The sequence below is a fragment of the Microtus pennsylvanicus genome, chromosome 14, assembly GCF_037038515.1.
Source record: "Microtus pennsylvanicus isolate mMicPen1 chromosome 14, mMicPen1.hap1, whole genome shotgun sequence".
Taxonomy (NCBI): Eukaryota; Metazoa; Chordata; class Mammalia; order Rodentia; family Cricetidae; genus Microtus; species Microtus pennsylvanicus.
Window position 1 is genome coordinate 50,528,874 of NC_134592.1, and position 21,215 is coordinate 50,550,088.

Sequence of the window (21,215 nt, forward strand, 5' to 3'; positions counted from 1 at the left end):
ACATTCTGACGTTCAGTTTTCCATCTGTTCCCTCCTAATAAACCCACCCCTCCTCTGCCCCTTTCTTCCCCATGACTTCTCTGTATCTGTTCAGAAGGGAGCAGGACTCCCATGTGTGTTAAAAAAGCATGGCATATCAAGTTGAGGTAAGACTAAACTACTCCCTTTGTATTGAGATTGGGTAAAGAAACCCACTATTAAGAATAGGTTTCCAACAGGCAGCCCAAGCATTAAGATCAGGTTCTGATCCCACTGCAAAGAGTTACACAACTATCACAAATGGGTAGAAGGCTCTTGTTGGTCTTATACAGTCTTCGTAGCTGTCAGTCCAGAGTTTGTGAGCTCCTAGGAGGCAAGATTAGTTGCTTCTGTGGGATCCCTTGTGATGACCTTGACCGTCCTGACTAATTCAATCCTTCCTGCCTTTCTAACAGGGTTCCTGGAGATTGGCCCAGTTCTTAGCTGTCTATCTCTACATATTTTTCCATCAGTTAGTCAATGAATTCTCTCTGATGACAACTAGAGTAGTCAATATCTGATTACAGGAGATGGACAGTTCAGGCACTCTGACAACTATTGCTAGAAGTCTTCCCCGAGGACATCCTTGTGGATTCCTACGAGTTTCCCTGGCACTAGATTTCTCCCTGACTCAAAATTCTTCCCCCAAGGTCCAGACATTTCTTTCATTACTCTCCCACTTTGTCCACACCCAGTCTGCCCAACCTGACCCCTCATGTTTTCATCCCCCTCACCACCATCCCAGCATACCACCCAGTATACCAAATATGAAAGCATAATGAATGAATCATCATTCTACAGAACTTAGTGAAAGCTAAATATCCTAGATTTTGGCATTATAGTTTACAGAAATCAGAAATTCTATTCTATACTTTCCTCAGGCAGAGCTACCCACATTATAATTAATTAATTCAAAGCTTGTGTTTCATCAGAAAAAAATTCAATTAAAATAACTTTAAAATATTCACGACTGCTTTACAAATCCTATAGCAAAATATTTTAATTAATTGTGGAATAATTTGGCAACTGCTAATTTGGAAGATGTTCGATATAGACAGCTTAGTTTCAAACTAATCAATTATACTAATTGAGTCTTTCCACAGGTAACAAGTTTAAAATATACTTAACTCTAATACACTAGAAAGAACAGATATGGAAAGTCTGCAAATGTTTCTGAGATTCAAAGCAGAGGTTTTAACATCATTTACTTCCACTAAACTTATTGAGTGCATGGCATATTTTTGTGGTCTTATAGTGATTAAATTGGGGTTATAATAAACTTCATTTTATAAAAGTTTGGCTTTGGATAAAAATGCTGTGAACTCTGTGACATACATTGGATAGTAAATACCATTTTAAAAGAATACTCTCATTAGAGTATAACCTTTGAAAATATCCTTTCTGCGATGGACTAACTTGTTTGCAATGCATTGAACCTTTGGGAGAATAATATGTAAAAGTAGAAGCAATAGTGTTCATGCAAATATGTTAGTATAGTCTATGTATTCGGCAACACATCTTAAATAAAGAAATTTACAAAACAGAAAGAAAAACGTACAAGCTAAAATACAAAATTAGAATATGATGGCCATATTGTTAAAAATAACAATAAAAATATTATTTTTGAGACAGCAGAACAGGTCTTACACTTCTGAGCAGGAAGAACATAATGCTGTAAGTGTTGGGTCTGAGTAAATGATTAGAGGAGTGTGTGTTGGAGGGTTCTGTCAAAACTGTGTATTGTGGATCACAGGAACACAAAACTGAGTGAGACCTGATCTAAAAGAATGGCAGAAAAATGATATAGGAAAGAAAGGGTTACTATCTAAGGGAAATAAATACAATCCATACATATATAAAGATAAAATAAATAGTCTTCTAAACAAATAAAATTTATCTTCCTAGAAAACTTGAGTTTGCCTAAGTATATCATTTGTGTCGTCTTGGTCAAGCTTATAAAAGAATATTGACTTAATAATTAGGAAAACGAGTCTACTAGCAAAGCACATAAAGTTAATCTCTTCCTCTCACAGGTTACAAAATATTGTGATGTAAGAGCTGAAACTATAAAACATTAAAATAAAGCATAACATAGAAATACATCAGGCCACAGGCAGCCCTGCTCTGAGTAGGAGGCAAATTCTTGGGAAATAATAAAAGAAGTTTGCAAATTGGGTTTATTTCATATGCAGCATATGGGGACCCTAGTAGAGTGAGAAGAGTATTCAAATTCTTAGGAATTAATTTTAAGATAGAATTATCACATTGGGTTTACTTAATATGCAGCAAATAAAAACTCTAATAGAATGCAGAATGAGCCTAAAATGTGTAAAAGTCTCTCTCTCTCTCTCTCTCTCTCTCTCTCTCTCTCTCTCTCTCTCTCTCTCTTTCTCTCTCTCTGTCTCTCTCTCTCTTTCTCTCTCTCTGTCTCTCTCTCTGTCTCTCTCTGTCTCTCTCTCTCTCTCTCTCACACACACACACACACACACACATATATATATAAACATTAATATTTGAATCAATGTGCTGAATCCACCAGGAACTCAAAACTTAAGCACAGTACCCACGTCAATACACGTGAATGTAATTTGAGCAGATAATTGTTAAATGGCATCAGCAGACATGAATAGATAAGCAATTTCAATATAATGAGTCAAAAAGGAAAAACAAATCAAAATTATATTGTGCTTCCATTTTCCCTCAGTCATACCATAAACCCTGGTGGGCTTGTAAGTTAGTGCTTCCACTATGAACACATATTATGAAGGCATATGAAAGAAAACTAAAAGCAGCTGATCTAGCTGTATTACATCTGGAGAAATACCCAAAGATATCAAGGAAATACACAGCAGTGACCCCTGCACACCAACGTTTCTTGTGATGTTACTCACACTCTGATCAGTTCTGGAAATCATCCTATAAAGCAAAAAAAATGGGATTCAAAAGGATCAATGTGTCTCATATTTTATCTTATGTATGGAATATTACAAGATTATGAATTGATAAGTAAAGATATTACTAAGGAATATTCAGGAGAAGAGTGGAAAGGGGATAAGGAATAAATGTAGACATTTAAACAACAAGAATAATAAATATGATCAAATGTATGTGCTGCAATACCAATGAATTTCACTATTTGGTACAATTTATATAGACTAAAAACTGTATTTATATATCAGCAGTCAAAGATTTTAAGGTTGTGTGTTCAGTTAACAATGTATGTACTAATATTTTTGCTCTTATCAATTTATCTAAGTTTACACTTAAGTCTTAAGTTTTTTTTTAGAATGGCCTTATTTACTTTTTTGTGGCTTCTTGAACACAAAGGTAAAGGTGACAGTGCACATGAAATCGTTCTTGTGGTCCATCAAGACAAGTAAGTGCTCCCTAGTCACTGTTTGATTGTAAAGATGCTATGCTGTGGAATTTGTGAGAATAACGTACATGAGCTGTACAGGTTCTGAAAGAAATTCAAACTATGGAGTTCATAAAGTAGGTAGTGGAATCTAGCGTAGGGGAGGTGTCTTCGTTGGGTCTTGTGAAATCAGTGGTTCTGAGTCACGGGGTATTAGAGGCAAGCAATAGCAGCACAGACCCCGATGCTGGCATCTTCCTGAAAGAGAACGCAAGTGATGGCTGTGGGAGAGTAGGATAGGTATGTGCTGAGAACTACACAACTTCAGTTCAGTGTTTCTCAAAGAGAGAAAGATAACAGCATTATCAGAGCAACCCAGGAAATACCTCATCTACTTGGGAATTTGAGACTGAAGGATTTCAGCTGAGAGTCTTTGTAGACAGTATAGTTAAACATTATATAAAAGAAACAAACTTATAGACTAGAGATTATAAAGAAGGAAATGCAGTATTCTGGCAATATAATTTATTTGAGATTGAGAGTAGGAATTTAAATGTGAGGAGACATTTAATTTCTGGAAAACCAGGGTTTGGGGTTTTAATACAGAATAAATTTCCATGTGTAGCATAATTTATAGGTACCTTTATTCTATCATTTTTATTACTCAGCCATCACTCTCCTTTTCTCTAAACAGATTTATTTTCAATTAAATACAACTGAGTATTAAATATGGCTAACTATTTTCATAATAAGTGATAAGTCTGAAATGTTAAATATTATATTTTTTTGTGATGGTTTGAATGAGCAAAACTTTTCATAGGCTTAAGTATCTTTTCAATTCTTAACCAGTTAGTGGTTGTGTTATTCAAAGTTATGGATAACTTTAGGAGAAATAGCATTACTGAAGAAAGTATATTACTGGGGTAGAATTTGAAGGTTTATAGTATTCCCTAGTCTCTTGTCTACTCTCCTGGATTACTGACTAGACACAATTGTATTCAGCCAACTTCTTGCTCCTGTGAGCATTTCATGCCTTCTCTGTCATTGTGGAGTCAAAAACCAAAAAAAGTTATTTTTCTTAAGTTGCTTTTGTTCATGGTATTTCATCTCACCCATTAAAGTAAAATAACTAATTTTACTTTAAATTATTTTAAATATGCTAATTTATCAATATGCTGTTTAATCAATTATTAGCAAATTATTTTTTCTACAGCATATTTAAAGTTAATTTAAGAAAGACGAGATGTAAAAAGAGCAAATAATTGTCATGAAGACAAGAACACAAGATAGAGATTGTGAATGGTTAATGACAAGAATTGCTGCTGGATATGGGAGCTCCAGTGACATTGGCCTCACTTTAGTCTTTGAAGCAGCACAAGAACCAATGAGGGTGATGAACTCATCACAGACAGTAGAACAAAGAAACTGGATTTTAACGAAACAGTTCATTTACAAGTAGTGAAAAATATTTCCATCTAGAAAAATAAAATGTAAATGTTTAATTATTAATATTAAATCAGTAAGTTTTTCCACATAAAAGTATTAAGATCTTAATTTTATTAATAAAATTGGTGATTTTCAATTATAATAAAATGAATTATATTGTTCTTAATCAAGTCTTTGATGGGTCTTCTAGATGGTTTGTTTCATACAAAACTATTGTTGCTATCATTTTGTAGACATGGTAATGCTACCTTGCTGAGAAAATTGTAAGAAAGTCTCAACAGCTCTCACTGATCAGAACTCGAGTTCATGTTTATAGCATGACAAATAGCATTTTCAATTATATCTTATTTGTTTCTAAAACCAATAACAAAGCAGAGACTTTTAACTACAACCTGACACAATCTACCTCTGTGGTATTGAGCCAGATGTAAAACGTTACATCAAAGATGACCAGATACACTTTACTGTCTTCTTTTTCCCCTCTAAAATTTTGTAGATGAAGTATTCTACTGGTAGCCATGTAAAATGGTCACTGAAAACCACTGTGAAATGCAGAGATATTACCAGTTATTGTGTCAAGATATTTCTTTCATATTCAAAGGCGTTTTACTATAGTTTAATCAACAATGCCCAAACATTCTCACATAAGGGAGTAATATTTGGTCTCTACAGAAAAAACCACTTCCGCACTCGTTTTGGAAGAGAGGGAGTAGAGGGTTCAGTGTCTTGGGATGTTCCAGGTAGAGACGAGTCATCATCTGAAGTGTGAGCTTTTTCTGGGACTTCTTCTTTCTCCTTTTTTGTAGATTGTTTCTTTTTCTCATTTTTCCGGTAGTAAAAGACCAGTATGGTGCGGTTTCTACCCCTTTTCTTCTTGATTTTCGAATTATCATCAAGCACATGTTGTACTTTCTTCATTAATTTGGGGAATTTTTTAGAAGTGGCACCTTTTGCTGGATCATGAAGTCTTTGCTTCTTGCTTCTGGCGCTTCCTCTTTCTTGATTCATACTCTTGGTGGGCTCATCATCAGAGTGACTATCACAAGCTGTGTCTGAGCTAGAATCATTTGAATCCTCATTAGTATCCCCCATGTCGTAGCTGTACTGGCTGCAGTCGACTGTGAGACACCTTATATATATGCACTCAGGACAATGAGAAGCCACACCCTTCAGCTTTGATTGGTTAGTAAAAATCTCCTCCAGCCAATGATATTTCTAAGGTGACTGGGATGTCACAAAGGAACCTCTCCTACAAATTCCATGAGCTGGGGAGGGGGGAAGCTTCCATGAGGAAGATTTCAGGTAATTGTATCAGAGACATAATCCACCATAAAATAACTTTATTATATGTTTTTAATTATTTTTATTTTCATACAATATATTCTGATTATATATATATATATATATATATATATATATATATATATATATATATTTCCCCTTCAGCCACACCTCCCATTTTCGCTACACCTCCTCTCCCCTCTGAATCTGTTCCTATTCTGTCTTCCATTTAAAAAGAATAAGCTTCCAGAGACAACAACCAAACATGACAAAATAAAATATAAAATAACAAAGCAGAACCATGTTATCACAGTTGGACATGGCAACACAAGAGGAAAAGAGTCCCAATAATCAGAGGCCAACTTGTTCTCATTGTCAGGTGTCCAATAAAGTACTAAACTAATAGCTATAATGTGCTACATATATTCTATTAAATATTTTGGCATCTATATCCATAAGGAAAATTTGTTTGAAATCTATTTTTATGAGTTTTTATGTGGTTTGGGTATCAGGGTAACTATGGCCTCATCAAAGGAATTGTGCAATGTTCCTTATGTTTCTATTTTATGGGATAATTTGAGGAATATTAAGTCTTTTGAAAGTCTGATAAAATTTTGTGCTAATACCATCTGGTCCTATTTTTTCTTTTCTTTGTTTTACTTTTTTTAAGGAGAATTTTAAGGATGGCTTCTATTTCATTAGGTTATATATGTCTATTTAAATTGTGGACCTATTCTTGATTTAACTTTGGTAAGTGGTATCTGTTAAGAAAATTATCCATTCGTTTAGATTTTTCCAGTTTGGTAGAAAAAAGATGTTTAAAAGGTATCCTTATGATTCTCTGAATTGCCTTGGTATATATTTATATGTTCTACTCTTTGTCTTTCTGATTTTTTAATTTAGATATTGTCTTTATAATATTTAAAACACAGTTTAATTTAGATACATTTTGATCATATTGTTCCCTTCCCCCATATCTTTCCAGATAATTTTACCTCCCCAGTCACCCCACTTTATGTTCTTTCTTAAGAAACAGATGAAAACCATCCTGAACCAAGTAAAAAGAAACTACAACCACAAAAGGAATAAAAATAACAAAACACCAAATAGTAAACAAATAAAAACACATAGAAACCTATTGATTCCATTATATGTTAACTATTCCTGAACATGAGGCCTGCCCTGGAGTGGCATATTAGTTTGTTACTTCAAGAAGCTTTGTGTTACCATTGCCTTGGAATATGCTATAGTTAGGACACCATTTGTGATGGGCTTGGTGTTCCTTTTGACAATGTGCAGAGTACCTTCATATATCCAAGATGCTAGAAGATAGGGTGAAGGCTCTATGTAGGCACCAACTTAACTTCTCTATGTTCAATGGATTGTGGAGGTGTTATCTTCAGAAATGGGGCCTTTCTGTTGGGAGGAGACAGATATCTACATTCTTGGAAACAACCTGGATTTTGGGGGATTCCTGTAGGTCCCCTCTGACCTATCAACCCAATTAGATATAGCCCAGTTTCATTAATGGAAGATTCATTTAGTGACTAGAGATTTTAAGTTGGGACTCAGTCTCCCTAGTTATTTGATAGACAGAAATATAGACAGTGATGGTTATGGTTCTATCTCATTCAGAGTTGTTATCTAAGTGATAATGAAGTGATGAGGAACTATAAGAGATTATGAGGGCATAGAGATTTATGAAAATATTGTTAATAATTTTGGTCTTTCTAGAATATATCCCCAAATTTGGTTATTGTTAAATACACCATTTGTTCTGTATCTGATGGTGGAGAATGCAAAAGCAATTAGGTCAGATTTTGCTAACAAGTTAGTTCAATTTTGAGTTTTATTCTTGAGACATTAATACAAATTATAAAAAAAAGAGGTTTGGGTGTCAAATATATATGGATATATATTTCCACCAACATAGGGACCACTGAAGTGTTGATCAGTTGTTTAGGTATGCTGGACAAAGTAAGGGGAGAAAAGTATAGATAGAAATCAATATATTTCTTATATTTGGTCAATTTGCATACAGGTATTATGCACTATTAATTAGCTTCTATGTGATACCAGGATTTACTTATATAACTATAAAAAATAGAAACAAAATTTTCAACCTAGTATATGAATACTTAAAAAAATTTCTTTCTACTTTTTGGTTAAAATTTACCCTCAAATGATTTTCTCTGAAAAAACATAAATGTAATTTTGGAAGATATGAAAATAGTCATTGAGCAAAGGCTGTTCAATTATTTTCTAAAATATGTTAAATATTTCCATATGGAAATATATTTTTTGTTTTAACTAATGATAATTTTGCCACTAAAATGTTGTAAATTTGTAATACACTTTTTTACATACTATCTCACAACTGTATTATGTTCACATCTCAAGAAAATTAATATTTATTTATTTTACTACAAGGAAAGGATGAAAATCACAACAGCAAGTGGTAAAATGCAGAGTCACACACAGTGGAAACAACAGGACAGCTACGGATGTGAATCCTTGTATAACTTCCATCATTTTCTTTTTTTCCCCATAACCTCTTGATGGTTAGAACTTACCAAAAAGGTGACACCATCATGCATGACTACTCTGAGGAATTGCCTGTCTCTGCTATCTCCCACACCCAACTATAGCAAACTGGTTTTGAGAATCAAGCTTGGATACACCTGTTTCTTTAAGGTAAGCATTTTATTGACTGAGTTGTTAGCACAGACATGACCAAATTTGAGACCTGTTTCTTCCATTTGTTGGCACTGAGATATTGTCAACTCGATTTCTGTGTGCATGGATTTTCTTAACTCAAAATTGAGGAAAGTAAAACAATATCCTCAAATTGTATGGAAATATTTTCTGATATTATTATCACAATATACTGTAAAATATAAAAATTCATTCACTTGTAAAGTCAAAATAATTTAGTGTTCTTATTTTGATTTCTGAGAAAACTAGAAAATGGTGGTTATTCATTTTTTATATCAGTTTAAGTTGATTTAGTCAATAGAAATGCTGACAAGTTAGTATAGAATTTGTATATACATAATATAGACTTAAAATCTTTCATCTCAAGTATAATAAGGTGTGTTCATGAAGCAATGCAGCCAATCTCCTGCTCACGAACCCAATGTGGATTTTATATTTTTCACTTTAATATGTACAACATGTGAGATACAAATTTTAGTGTTTATTTTTCTGCTTCATTATATAAGTTTTATTTCCTTTATTGATACATTAAGATAAGGTAAATGTATAAAGAGAAACAAAAGAAAATAGACTGCATTTTTGTTTCGAGACAGGGTTTCTCTGTGATTTTGGAGCCTGACCTGGAACTAGCTCTGTAGACCAGGCTGGTCTCGAACTCACAGAGATCTGCCTGCCTCTGCTTCTGAGTGCTGGGATTAAAGGCGTGTGCCACCATCGCCCGGCTAATATACTGCATTTTTAAGATGGTGCTAAAATAAACTAGAACTTTACTTGCGATGAATATCTATCCCCAAATGCAAGTCCTCCAAACGGAACAGAAAATGTGGTCAGAGGGAAAAAGGACATTAAAGCTAACTAAAACTATTGTAATCAGAGTGGCAGTAATTAGACATGAAAAGGTAACTGAAAATGTGAATTCATATGAAAAATGGAATGCATAATTTAGCACAAAGTTTAGTTTTCCAAAATTTTATGTCCATCTCAGATAATTCGAATGATTAAATTAACTATAAGGTTATAAGATTTACATTATGCATGAGCAGAAAACAGACAAGCAAAATATATAAGATCTAAGCTAAGCCAATATTTTGATAGGGTATCTTTCATTTTCCTGTCATATAGCCTTCTGCTTGAAGGCGTAAGTTACAAACAATCCCACACCAATTTGTAATTATGACCAATAGAGAAACTATTTATTTAAAGGGGAAAAACTTACAGATCACTGTCCCAGACAACAGCCCTCTGCTCAATCAGGAAGGGAGCCTAGTCGTCAGAATAGGAGCCAGAAGCCAGAGTGAGAGCAGAGGGAAGTGGCTGCTTTTTTAAAGGGAGAGAGACCACTCCCCAGTGGGCTGGTATCTCAGCGGCTATTGGCTGAAGGAGTGGAAGGAGATCCTGCAACACCTGCTTCTGTTGACAGTATCTCTCCAATGTGGCAACCCCAGGTTTCATTATGTTTTCCCTCAGCATTTTCACTGTGCAGAACATTTTGCACAGCCTCTATTATTCACACCACACTTTTGCACTCAGAAAATAAGAAATGTAAGTATCCTGGTTTTGCATAGTTGACACTGAGCGAATTAGCCCTGTCTTGTCCCATGAACTGTGTTTATGCTTGCCATCCTCATTTCAAATTATATCTTCACATCCAAGTTCCTTTACTACACATGTGATTTTTGCAATGGACCCTATCTAGGAAACAGTTGTTTTGTTTTATTACCTAAAATGCTGTAATGATACATTTGTAATGACTGCAACTAGAAACAATGTTCCAGGTTTTCACAATGAGAGGGTAGGGAAAATTAAAAATATAATCATTTTCCTCTTGCATGGAAGATAATAAGGAATCACAGAGCTACCGATGTGCCGGAAAGGATAAATGCTCCTTAGAAACCCATGTATTTTTTGTGCTTCTGAGTGAAATGAGAGCCCTGCTGAAGTTACAGACTTCATTGTCATTGCTCTAATTTCAATGTTAAGATTGATTTAACAGTGAAAGGAGTCGATATAAAGGGAGGGGCTCCAAGTGAAAAAATGTCCCTTTTCCCAATTTCTTGCTCTCACAAATTTCAAAAAAATCTAAATAATATATATTTGTTTTTCTTTTCTTTTCTTTTTTGGGTTTTCGAGATAAGGTTTCTCTGTAGCTTTGGAGCCTATCCTGGAACTACCTCTTGTCAATGAATCCTTTTTACCGTTCCTAACAATAACAGTTAGGTTATTTACTTTTCAAATTTTTATTGCTAGACAGGTGGTAGAGATACTAATTTTTATAATTCATTGTAGTTCAAAACTGTCATTAACACCCTGGCTAAGAGTGGGTTTTGTGCCTGCCTATCCTTTTCATACTTGGATTTCCTCTGCCTTGAATTTTTGTGTGTATACTGGATGCTGTTATGGCCAGTGTGAGCTCAGATGCACCTCTGTCTACTGTTTCCAGAAGCCACTCTTTCCACTTTTGCTGTTATCTATAGCTCTTAAATGACATCCACAATGATCACTGTCCTGGAAGTGAAAGATATGATTTAGACGTATCGTTTAAGGCTTAATATTCTGGATTCACTTACTCTCTGCATCTCAGTTAGTTGTGGATATTTACATTCATCACCATGTACTTCAAAAGGCCTCTCTGATGAAGCCTGAAAGAGGCATTCATCTATAGGAGTTAATTTAACACTATGTCCATTTATCTGACTCTTAGTAGTATATTTTCTTTTACTGACTTTATCCTGTCTAATTATAAGATCTTTGTTTGATAACAATATTGGGCATGAATTTTGTCCTGTGGAAAATGTCTTAACCCCAATCAGAAAGTAGCTGGTTGCTCCCAAGATGTTCTTGCCATTATTGTACCAGTGGGCATATCTTGATAGACAAGTCATGATTGTAGCTCACAGACCTCAGAGCTGAGGAAGACTGCTTAATGTTTTTCTCTTCCAGTAGGAGCTTGTTTACCATGTTCCAGCATTCTGAATACTGGCTATTAGAATTTAACTTCAAAATAAGCAATAGTTTGGTAAACTTTTTGTTTAAACAAGCCCAGATATCTGTAATTTCTATTCATGATACTTGCTACTTATTGAAATTATGCCTTATGTAAGTTAAATTATGCATTTGAATATGTTGAAAAACATTTAACAGTCATAATATTTTGGAGATCTTGGTCTTACAAGTTGATGCTGTTTCTGAAATTTCATGACAGATTTATAGGAAAGATATTCAAACTAAAAATACTAAGATCTAAGTGGTTTAAGCTAATATAAGAAGAAAGAAGATAACATAATATTTATGTGTTTAGGTTTACTTAACTATGACAGTAATAAAGGCACAAGAAATACTTAACACTTTTATTTAAAATAATCTGAATTCAAGAGGACATTTGTATTTTATTATATATGAGTGATGTCTGGGGAATGGGAGGAAGGGAGGAAGTGTAAATTTTTTGAATGGAAAAAAATAGTTACTATTAACTCTTTGGGGGAAGATCAAAATAAAGATATTTGACATCTACTCTATACATTCAGTGTACCTAGCTTTAAACTTAATATTTATATGTATTATCATGGGTGATCTATGCAATCAGTGGAAGCTAAATTCTGTGAACCTAGAGAACCAAGAGTTAATTATCCAAAAATCTTGCTTAAAAATGAGATATGAAATTATATAGTAAGAGTAAAACAGACAAGATCTTAATTGAAAAAAATATTGTGAATTTGTCTTATTTCTTCAAGTAGATTACATTCTACTTTTGTGTATAGCAAAAAACTTTCAGTTCTGTGGATAAATACATGCAAATGGACCTACATATACTGTTTCACACTTACATACAATATCTCTAGCTTGATTTTTTGACCTTCTACTTCTCGAGAAAATTCACTATGAAGTTAGTATATACTTCTTCTGCTCATTGGAAGTATTAAGTAATTTGGATTACAAAGGCATTAAATCACTTAGAAGGACTTGCTGCATCCTTTAAGTGGAATCCTGACAAAATTTCTCCCTCTGTAAGAACATTAAGCTGCTTGATGTGGGTGAGATGAAGTGGTGCTAATTAAACATCTGGCACCCAACCTCACTCCTCTGCTTTCCCTGATGCAAATAACATTTTACAAAGGGAAATGAGTGATTTAAAAGATTGATGATTCAAAAAAATATACAAGTGAAAACCTGCGCAAAACAGGAAATTCATTACAATAAATGTTTACTACAAGGTTAAAACTATCATTATTGGTACCCAATTCTATTCCAGTTTATTCATAAAAACTATATGAATATATTTCCAACAAAATCATATGCCTAATAATGTTTAGTCATTCAACAGCCAAGTGAGAAAACAATAGGCATCCTTTTCCTGTTAGGACTATATAACTTCAGAGTAGTTTGCTGTGTGGTTGCTTATCAGGTGTTTGTATAATGTTTCAGTAGATACATAACTGACACAGATATTGTTCAGGTTATTTAGTTAACTGGATAGTGGCTCAAATTTCAAGATTGAAACTAGAATATATATGCATATATGTGTAAACTAAGACAAGATTATTTTATTTATCTTCTTTCTGAGATGTGACACTGAATTGTTTCCCAAAGATTTATTATCTGGAGGGCAACTTTAAATTTGCTAATTAATGAGTTACTTTAAAGAAGTATTCTGAAAAAACTGAAGCCAGAGCAATTAGTCTCAAATACCATTCTCTATTTTCACAAGAATGAACATTGTCCTAGTCAGCTTTGACTGTCAACTTGATATAGCCTAGATTCACCTGAGAAAGGAGTTTCAATTAAGGGTTAGCTATGTTCAGATTTGGCTCTGGGTATATCTTTGTCATTTTGTCTTGTTTATTTATGATCTCTAAACCCCCTCTTGACAGCATCATTCCCTGGGCAGTTGGTCCTGAACTGTACAATGAGACGAGGGTGTTCTAGCCTGTTGGCATGCAAACAAGCAGTATCCCTCTCTGGTGTTGGCTTCAAGGTCTTGTTTCAATTCTTGTGCTCAGAATTTCTCCTGACTTCCCTAGATGATAGATTGTACGTTGTAAGCTGAAAACTGCTTCTAAGTTGCTTCAGATCATAGTGTTTGTCACAACAGAATGAAACTAGAGCATGTATGAAGTACTCTTTTGAATTCTGTTCAGTGTGGTACAGTACTAGGGAACACACACAGAGGCTACATGTCAGTACTTCAAGAAACATAGGATCTGTGGGCAGGAAAAATTGTCGTCATGTGTGTATGCCTTTCATTGCACCGGACCAACATCAGTTTTCCACCGTTCTTACCCTTCTATAAAAGAGGTTCTAGTATCAAGGTTTTCAAAAAATAAAAACTGGGATTTGTATAATACCGTTTGTTTTCATAGTATGAAGAAGTAGTTTACAGCAATGGAGTAATAACAGAGGCTGTTGTAGAAACACGAGTCCTCCTGCATGTAAAAGAGGGAGATTCAAGGTTACTGGATTTTAGCTCACTACAGTTATATGTTCTCCTCCAATCTGAGAAGAAATAAAACAGAAATTGGAAAACAGTTGTGAGGTAATGTCTACTGATTCTTTAAAAAATGATACAATTAGGGAGTGAAGATGTAGCTCAGAGATTAAGTACAGTTGCACTCTTGTAGAGGGCCAGGGTCAGTGTCTAACACTCATATATATGGCATCTTACAACCATCTATAGCTCCAATATCAGAGGATCTTATGCCTCTTCTGGCCCCTGAAGGCACTGCATGTACTTAGTGTACATATGTGAATGTTGGCAAAATGCACATATGAATAAAATGAATTAATTAAAATAAATAAATAAGCAAGTAAATACCTTTAAAAGAAGATTGTAATCAATCATTTCTCCACATATGGATATATAGAAGTTTTGGGAATCATGCAAATATAGAGCACCATTTAATTTTCAAAACAAGATGAAGAAATATTTTTATATTTATTTCATTATATAGCAAAATCCGTTATGAATACAAACTATGGGAGGTTAAGCTACAATTATCTATTAATAAAAAATTGATTCCTCTGATGTAATAACATCTTTTTAAGTGCTCTTTCTTCTTTGTTTTTATTTCTGCCATACTGAGAATTAAATTCAGGTTCTCCAGCAATGCTAGACACTAAGATATCTCTTCAGCCTTAGGTTAACTTTTTATTGAAAAAATTATTTCACTCTAATGTTGGGAGGCTCTGGATGTTGCAGTCTACCTGGCAGCTCTCATAGCACAGCAATGATTCTCTCCACAGTGCAGGGCTTCATGTTCTCTATCTGACTTACCTGGAGAAGGTCCCCAGGTCTGGATGCCTGACTTATTTCTAGGGTTACCTTGACACTGTTTCCTGCAGTAGCATCGCCCATGCTGCCCATATGACATTTACACTTGTAATTGGAGCCTTATGGTTTGAATGTGCTGTTTTATGTAAAGTAGGTGAGACCTGGTCTCTGTCCTCATCCTTTATATCTCCCCTTACCTTGGAATAAAATTGAACTCTCTCACTGACACAGTTTCTGGACTGCTATTTCCACTGTGTTCACAGGACTTACAAAGTTCTGTCACTGCTTCTGTCCCTCAGGGACTGGTAGCCAAGGCTCCTGCATCTTTGTTAGTTTAATACTGTCTGTATAACTGAAGATTTTAGTGTATTTATGTTGATTACAAATACATTTTAATTAAAATAAAGGCATATGCTGAGAGCTGAGAAAAAGACAGATGAGCATCCAGACATAACAGGACATTTATACCATCTCCTTTCTAAGGCTCGAGGACGACAGTTAAGTAGGGAGAGTTAAGACTATAAAAACCTAGAAGATCAGACAAGATATGGAATGCTAAATGTAGGCATGGCATAGCCAATATTATTATGAATATATAGTAGCTGTGGTTGCCTACCCTAGATGGATTACAAAATCAAACCTAAAGACTTGAACATGGAAAGGAACATATCAGGCAGAGCAGGTTGACCTCTGTAAGGTAAGAGGGACATAACCCAGATAAGAAGATAAAAGTATGAAAGGGGTGAACATCTTACCTTCACGTATGTGAAACTGTCAAAGAACCAAACAAACTTCTAAAATGTTTTGTTTTCACATAAACTTCTAAAATGTTTTAAAGAAAACTAAGAACAATTGAGGAAAAGAAAATTTAGAAACTGTAATACTGGAACTGTCTTAAAATATTATGAAAAAAAATTAGAAATCATGTATCCATATATATAATCACTTATTATTGATCTTGTTTTAGAACAAAGCTTATTGATAAAATAGATATTGAGACCTGCACTATAAAACTTGTAGATATTCCAAGATTATATGCATATTCAAAGATTATTTAAAATGCAATATCAGCTTTATGAGAGATATATACATAGAAAGATAATCAGGAAAAAATGAAAGCTAGACCCCATAATGTCTCCAAACCTGGATTTATGAATATTAAGCTTAAAATATACAGATATTTCCTTTTCTTAATAAAAAAAATTTAAAAAGTATACAGATATTAAAAATAAAAAATTGAAATGTTGTTAGAAGAGATAAAAGTCTTTCCAGTGGAAAGCAATGTGTGGAAAGAGAGAAATTGATGGTATGGTATAAGGTTCTTGAACAAGTGAGAGAAGAGATTCAAACCAGAGTTGCAAATATTTCTATCCCAGAGCTGCAAATGCCTTTCCACTAACCCAGGGAGGAAGCCTATAAGGATGATTGATGGCACTGATATGCTTGGAGGTGGAAATCCGGGAAGTCATTATAGTCTCTATTAAGTAGGACTCAAGGTATCTGCTGAGTGTAATGGGGACTTGCCAGGGCAGGATGCTGAAAGAATGTATAGCAATGTTTAAAAATAGCTGTTGTGTGGGCTGACAGAGGCAAATGATTATGAGAAGACAGCTAATTGTCCTCTGAGAGTTTTATAAGGTATTGAAAACCATTATAGAGTCATAATAATTAAGACAGTTGGAAAACTGCAATAATAGACAAGTAAAACAGGCATAAAGGATCCAGAGTCTGGAAATTAACCCTTCACAGAGATGCCATTCATGAAATGGGAATCTTATCTAAAGGGTTAATGCTCACATTTTTAACAAGTTAGCTATTCCACAATTATCCATTGCTTCAAACTTGAAATTGGATTTATTCTAGAGATGTTAAATATTTAAATGTGAAGGAAATTCTTTAGTAACTGTAAAGGTTATTTTTGTTATACTTTTCTACTTTAGATACAAAATGACTTGATCTTATCTAACTGGGATATATCTTGTGAAAGGTGAATTTAAGAGACTGACAGCTTCAATTGACATTAGTTCCAGGTCAACACATGGAGAAAACAGCCTTATACAGTCATAGACTATGATATGCTCTCTGGCAATTGCCATGACAAAAGTACACTTTTTTTTTTCCTAACACAAAATCCCTAGATTCCTGTACCGCTAAAATCTGTAATGTTCTTAGAGATTGATTTCTTACCTCAGTTATTCTGGATTCTTTAGTCTCCTCCTGGGCTTGATAAAAATGAAAGTGTATACAATATATTCTTTTATTTTGAAGTTTATTCATACAATGTATTTTTAGAAAACTTGCTACTGTGTTACAGATTTAAGACATTGCCATAAAACAGCAGATTCATAAACACTTTTTGTGTCATTTATTTATTTAAATTTTATATTTATTTTATGTACCATCCACAATTCCTTCTCCCTCCTTTTCTTCTGCCCACCCCCCACAACTTTTCCAACAACCCACTGAAAAGGTAAGGTCTTCCATGGGGCGTCAACAATGCCTGGAACATTAAGTTAAGGCAGGACAAAGCCCCTCCCACTTGCATCAAGGCAGAGCAAGGATTTTTCAGTTTTCCTAAATGAATAACTAGGTAAAGAGTTAATGACTAAATTTGTGGATTTTGAAATAAAAAAAAGCATTTAATATACTTACTAGATAGTCTCAAGCCGCTTTCCACTGTGGAAGATGAGTCTATGTTCCTAAGGTGTATGAAAATGACTGCTATTTCATATTCTCACATCCAAGAGATTCTGTGGGTAAAGGAGATAGAGATATTATGAGCGAGAGTTGATGGATGACTCCAAAGAATCCACATTTTCCCCTACACACCGAGGCTGATGCATACATGATCTCAATGAAGACTGACAGCATGCACAAAACCTATACAAGTTCAAGGCAGGCAAAACCCCAGCATGGGGGAGGACTGAGCACAATGCCCCACCCCTAGCTAAGTCAGTATTTACAGCTGATGTCTGCTATGGGGAAGAAAATGTTTTCTTCATTTCAGTGACATTGAATGAATCAGACACAATTCAGGACATGTCTCATACTCAGGAGCAGGTAGCCAACATAGATTTAATTTATTTTCTTTTTTTCATGTGTGTGTGTGGTTTTGTTGTGTTTCAAGAGAGAAAAGAACAAAATTAGAAAAAAAGAACATAAAATAGAAGGAATTGTGACAAAGGAAAAGATATGATTAAAATATGTGTTATTCTCAAACTACAATATAAACAGTGTTTAAAAAGTAATCATCTAGACTAAATTCTCTTGGTGCACTGTTCTTTTTTTATACACTGTCATTTGATATACAGTATCATAATCACAGTACATTTGTCATTGAAACAGATTTTCTAAATTTTTAATTAACAATACAATGTATAAATACAGTTAAAGTTAGTTACCATTTTATAGTTCATTTCTTTTGTCTTACAAATTCACATTTCAATAATTCTCCTTTCTGCTATGGGGATAACCTATTGTATGTTTTCACAAGCTCCTGAATGAATCCTAACTCTCGCCCTTTGTGTGTTGAGAGTTGTATCCACAGGTTTTGTAACATGGGCAGGAGTCATGTTGTTTTTCTTGGCTGAAGTTACCCCGGCCACCTCTCTGGATGTGCATGCCTTCCTGTCATCTGTTACTAACTCTTTCTGCCACTACTCTCTGCATAGTCGGTTTCTGTGAATCAGCTCTCTGTTCAAAACGCACAAAAGACCTCAGTAACCTGGGAGGCAATGCGTGTGGCATTTTCCTAAAGACATTTGGTTCCTGGATCTGCTATCAGCATAGTTTCTCCTTAGCTACCTTCTTTCATCCATAGATTAAATTGTGCTTCGATTCTTATCAACCTAAAACCTAGACTTTAGAGACAGGGACGTTTACTGTGAGAGTGTAACTTCTATTATGTATCTTCTGATTGTGTGCAACTAATGTGATATTGATATATTTACAAAGTAAAAAGCAAAGCTATACAGAACTGAAAATGAATGAAATTCATCCACACGCATCAGCATGGAAAAATATTACAATCTAATATGAGAAGAATTCATATAGTGTGATTCATTGTAAACAATAAAAATACAAGCCAAGGGAATAATGTAATCTCTGGCATAACTAAGTTTGAAAAATACAACAAAAGCAAAGTTAATGCTTATCACCAGCTTGCACTGCCTAAACACTTTCAATAAGATTTTAAAATATTTGTTATTTTATTTCTTATAATTTATACAGAATGTGAGCTAGCACTTTATTCTTCTTCGTAACTTGCACATATAATAAAGATTGTATATGAAATATGCAGTTCAAATCATCATATGGGTAAGAATTTTATATAAGGTTTTAAAATGTCTTTACTAGTCTGTGTCTTGAAGACAACTGTACTGAACTTGGCTTCATCATTCTGGTCAACGACCTTGCAAATATATTCAATAATTTTTGCTTGTGCCACATTTGACTTAGACAAATCAGTCATCACTGTGGTAGTTACTTTATATAGCCCTTGTGATCATTTGGGGACAATTAATACCTAGTGTTGCACTTAAGTGTCTTCTTAGGGTGGGACTGTCTTATGTTGGAAAATGATAAAACCTTACACTTTCTGTGTCAATTTTTCAAAGTCTATTCACAATTGAAAAATATATCTGAATCTAAGTTCATGTTTCAAAAAAGCTGCAAGACAGATACCCATGCCTTTCAGGTAGAGAGTCTTATTTTATTGGGCCTCATTGTTAATCAGCAGTTTCTTTATGCTAGAATTAAAACGAATCTGTAAACTGAGCAGACCCTTCTGAGAAGAAAGATTATATGATTCATCAGTGCTCAGATTTCCATTTCATGCCTTATTTCAGATGCAGTCTGAACAGTGAGCATACCCCAGGACCAGCAGATTTCTGTCTGAATAGTCCTAGTGATACTTGGTGAATGGATTATCTATTGAAATGGTTAATAACGTCCCTCAGCATTCAGAAGCATAACCACGAACTGAATTAAAATAAATGGCTCAAATCACTAGGTGTTTCAAAACAGTAGGAAACAAAAATGACATCCATTGAGGGATGAACCTCCTGATGGTATTATTAAAAGTCTCTTTGTATTCATCTTCTCATTCAATTCGAGCAAAAAAGTAACTTTTATAGTCACCCTGTATGCAATGAGAAAATGTAGATAATATTAACTAAATTTGACTGTTTCATAATATTTGGCAGAGAATAAATAGTGTATTATTTCTTGTATTATGTGGTGACTTCATTACGAGTCCCTTCTTAAACGTATAGATTTTAGGAAGCACCTACAGTAGTAGGTTTACTTATGGTATTTCACATGGCCTTTAGTGTTACTTGTCCTTAACACTTCTATTCTAGCCACTCCCATTTAATCCTCATATTCTATTCTCCCTCTTATCTCTCCATAATACTACATTGTATTTTTCCTTCTGTCATAGATCCTCTTCTCCCTATCCTCTCTAGGCCCTTCCTGGGTATCTAACTTCTGTGTTTCTTTGGATTGCAGTATACATACCAAATGTTTAAAAGTTGACATCTGTATGTAGGACAGCACATGCAATATTTGCAGTAGCTCCATCATTTATCCACAAATGTTGTAACTTTTTAAAAATTGTATGTAAAATATGTCATATAGATCACTACATTGTAATCAGAACCTGTTGGTAAATGTCGGTTGTTTCCAATTTCTGACTATTACTAAAGAGCAACAAAGATAAATGAGCAGGAACTCTATAGTAGGACATAGACCTCTTCGATATTTGCTCACGAGTGGTATAACTGCATCTTGAGGTTCATTGATTCCCAATTTCCTGTAGAACAGCTACACTCACTCAGCATTTTCAGATTGCTCTCTCTGCTTTCTGTTTGTGGCTTGAGGGTTGAACCATCAGTTCTCAACTTTCAGATTCGGGTAACATATCTGTGGCCTGCTGCCATACTGTCTTCGCTTAAAGATCATTCCCCTGTGAAGCTGTGAGACTGAAAGAACTCCTTGTTTTATAATCTGTCTTAGTTTTGGAACTTTATTATAGTAAGAGAAATGTAACTAATACATTTACCAACTGATTCATTTTGATTCCTTAAAATTTTTGCATGTTTGGGAATTAACAATTATGAAAGTATGATCTCCTCC